Raw genomic sequence first — 4,179 nt, forward strand, 5'->3', positions numbered from 1 at the left:
GGGGACACGGGTTCGTGCCCCGGTCCGGGAAGATCCCACATGCCGCGGGGCGGCTAGGCCCGTGAGCCATGGCCGCCGAGCCTGCGCGTCCGGAGCCTGTGCTCTGCAACGGGAGAGGCCAGAGCAGTGAGAGGCCCGCGTACCGCAAAAAAAAAAAAAAAAAAAAAAATTCACATTTTATTTAGGTTGAAATAAGCTATACCAAATTGATTTTCTTCACCAAAAATAATGGCAATATTTTCTGTATTATTCCTAGATAAACCACAAAACATTTATTTTTGTAGTTTCTAGGTTTTGCTTGTAAATCAAGATGAGGCAGTAGATACAGTCATGGAAAAAGACAGAAGAAAACAGACAAACCGGTTGTCAGTATCCATGGCCTCTGATCCTGTCTTGACCATGAAACAGAAGTGTTCAACATATACCTGCCAAAAACCTTATGAAGATGAGGCTCAATAAAGGAATGTAAACAGCAACAACCAGATGTGGAACAACAATGGCAGGCTCTTCCTTTCAAACTTTAACTATAACTTGTTCCTTTAACTCCATTTGATAAAGACAAAATCTACACTGAAATCCTTGTTTGGCGAGCTCACATGTTTCTCTTACAGTCTGATAATTTTCTTAACTGTCCCTTACAGATTTTTAACAGCATACTTAAAACTCCTACTATTCAAAGGTCAGTCATGAGCTTCATTGTAATGTTTTGTAAAATGTATTCCTTGCTCCCATACCTCCTCAAAATTTATTTCTTCAAAGAACTGATAACTCAGTACCTGACAACTGGATCCACAGTGATAAATGTTATGTGTAAAATGACTTAACTAATGCAAGTCCAAAGTGCCATTAGCAGAGATCACACAGAGTGTAACGTGGTACTTTCAACGCTATCTTCTGGAAGAAGAGTTAGGTCTCCAAAGCATGGGACTTCAAACGGGCCATTTAAACAGGCAGATTATCAATGACTAATGTACTCAATGGGAGGCCTACAGGTCAAGATACTCAGTGATTAAGTGGCCTACGTATACCTTATAACTTTTCTGTAAGATAGTGTCAAATTTCTTACAGATTTTTTCAAATATCAAATATAAGAGAAAGCCTATTTTAAAAGTCTCTTAGGTGTTTTCAGTGATTTCTGAATTATCTGTAGGAAGCTCTGACTTACTTGTATAGAGTTTAATATATGTATTCACCATTAAATCCAAATTGTGTTTTATATCAAAATTTGTGTTAAGCGAAGCCAAGTTCCTTGAACTTTGGTCTGTCAAAGTGTTCCTCAGGTATGCTTTGAGACCCTTTCACCCATTTTCATAGCGTTCACTCTCAACCTTCATCACAGGAAGAATACATAGGACCTTCAGCAATGCGTTAACTTTAGGAAAAATCTTGTTGTCTGGCAGACGAAGGGCTTCAATATTAGTGGATGGAAGTTCTGTATCTTTCCCTCTGTGTTTACACTTTATTCTGCAACAATGCAGCTCAGCAGACAGCGTGTCAGGATTAGGTAAATCACTTCTGTACATGTCAGCACTATGCTCCTCTGATGTATTGAATTTGAGCTGTCCCCTGACAGAGAGTACCAGAGATAAGCATTTAAGAGCTTTAAGGTGCTGTTCTGAGAATATATCTTTCAGTTCCTGAATAACGTGCTCCACTGTTGGAACACTTAGAGTTTCTTTATAGTAACTCTCAGAGGTTAGCTGAGATTCCAGGTTACTGTGCTGAGCTCTGCGAAATTTCCCTGGGAGTTTTATCAGAATATAAAGTTTGGTTGCCAAATTTGTGAGTTCCTCAAACCAAAATTCATGATAAACCAGTATATTCCATCACTTCATTTAGTGAATGCAGCACTGCAGTCAAATTACTGGCTGCAACGAAGACATCAGAAGTTTGCCCCTGAAGATTTTTCCCAAAGGCTCTTGTAAAAGATAGAACATTTTTAAGAACAACAATGGTAACAATGAAATCAAAATCTGTTACCGCAGCTCTCACAGACCTCTAGCATCTGTTTCTGCTGTGTTTTCAAACAGAACAATGTGTTCACTGCCGTTGTCCCAAAGCACTTTCTGAGAACCTCTTTGCCAGAAATGATCTGGCACTCCAGCAGTGCTTAAAAGTTATCAGGAGTAAAGAGACCTTCTGGGATTTCATCAGATTCATGTTCATCCAGAGGTGTGTCCTGTTTTCCCATAAGAATCAAAATTTCAAATAAAGATTTTAAGTATTCTTTGTTTTCCTTCTCTTCAAGGGTTAAAGGTAAAATCTCTTCCTCCTGCTCTTCACCCCGCTCTGCACTGGGGTTCTGACCATTGCTGTTGTTTATTTCTTCATGTTTTCGTTCCTGTTCAGAAGTTTCATCAATTTTTTCTGTTTCAATGTCCTGATTTCATCTTCACTCAATTCTTTTATTCGTTTTCTGTGTCTACTGTGTGGATTATTCAAATGGCTGGTAAGATCAAATATTGTTGGTATTGCATTACCTCGAAGAACTGTCCTATAAGGACTAGCTCTACAGATCATAGAAGTCTCAAAGTGTTTGGCACACAATCGATAATGTTTATTTAGTTGATCGGGGGTTTTATCTTCTAAGTCTGCTCTCCTACAATTCTCCACCCACTTCTGGCATCTGGCTGGAGCCCGCGGGAACCTGAAAAAAGCCAGGTCCGACTGCGTGCTCTTCCACGTGCAGTTGGGGTCCTCGCAGAAGTTCGGCATCGCCGTCAGCCAGCCGGCCGGCCCAGCCCTCCCCTCCCCGCCTCCTCAGGGCAGCCCGCCAGCCCGTCGGGGGCCGGGGAGGGGACCCAGCCTGTTTTATAATCCACGGAGTCTTACAATTATATCACCGAGTCAGGAGTCCGTTCTGGGCGGTCCCTAATGACGTCATCACTTCCGCTGAACTGCGTGCATGGTTGTTACTGTGGGTGTTGAGTTTTCATACTGTTCAAATGCCTTTGGAAAGACACCCTATGATTTGGCATTGAAGCTAAAGTTAATGTGTTCACAGAAAGGCACAGAACAGCAGTGGACTGCAAATCTGCTTTTAGAGAAGCAAATATTTGTCTTTGGAGGAATGACCAAAAATACATGTTTTCTTGCAAAGCAACAGCCAAGTGCTCAATGTTAAGAAAGCGTTGCATCATAGTTTATTCAGCAACATTTGTTTTCCTTTCTTAGTGGTAAATGAAATAACGCTGCAACTTCCAATATATTGTATCTTAAATTTGTTGAAATACGATGTTTAATGACCTCAGTGATTGGTATAATTCCTCAGGATCATAAATCCTAAAATCAACACAGATGTAAATAAGAAGCAGATGGATCTATTTAAACCACTCATCCAAAAAAAAACCCCACTGAAATCCAATGTTTTTCCCAGGATAGATCCAGAAGATATAGATAAGAAATAGTCATAGATAGATAAATATGTTCAGTACAATGATAGCTTTGGTTTTTGACCCCTGAGAAATGGTAGATCCCATTCTATTGAACACTTCCACCCAGGAAACCTGTTTATCTCATGTTTACAGCCTCAGAGGGATGGATGAGAACAGGTTAGAGAGGGAAAGAAGAGTGCTGTCAATGGTCTGCACGGGAAAAGAGGGAGCTATTGAGGTTGGATGCATGAGCAGCATGAAGAGGAAACATGCGTGGAAATTCACTGACAGTCTCAGCCTATGCTCCCGGCCCTGTGCTGGGTGGCTGGTACTCTGTGTTTTCACCCTTCATCATTAATTGACTCAGTCACCAAGTACTTAAACTGAGTGCTTGTCATCTCCCGGGCTTACTGGAGCTTGTTGGGAGGAGAATGTTTTTATATCCTAAAGTTCGAGGTATAACTAAATGCTTCCCATTATACTTGAGAATGTAGTTAGGCTTAGAGCATCTGGTATTGTTCCATTTTACAGACGAAGAATCTGAGGTCCGGGGAAGTTGAATCACATGCCCAGTGACACTCAGCTCAAAAAGGCAGAGGATTCCATCCATGTTTTTAAGACTCCAGGCCCATGTGTTTCCCACTCCCTGTGCAGCCTCCCTCCACACTGGAGAGCAGGATACAAGGAGTGTCTGAGGCTGTGGTGGAGATCACAGAAAACAGAGACTTAAGGAAAAAGGAGCAAAAAGAAAAAAACCTAAGGAATAGTAAAATGAAATTTTTTGTGATATTTTATAGCCCTTGCA

The 4,179-nt window shown here is 41.2% G+C and overlaps 1 pseudogene; it reads right to left on the bottom strand.

Moving 5' to 3' along the window:
* Positions 1-1,115: 1,115 nt before the first annotated feature.
* LOC114885061 lies at positions 1,116-2,715 on the bottom strand (annotated as a pseudogene).
* Between the last annotated feature and the right edge of the window lie 1,464 nt (positions 2,716-4,179).

Source organism: Monodon monoceros, unplaced genomic scaffold (assembly GCF_005190385.1).
Source record: "Monodon monoceros isolate NGI ecotype Baffin Bay Population unplaced genomic scaffold, NGI_Narwhal_1 Super_Scaffold_6, whole genome shotgun sequence".
Classification (NCBI taxonomy): domain Eukaryota; kingdom Metazoa; phylum Chordata; class Mammalia; order Artiodactyla; family Monodontidae; genus Monodon; species Monodon monoceros.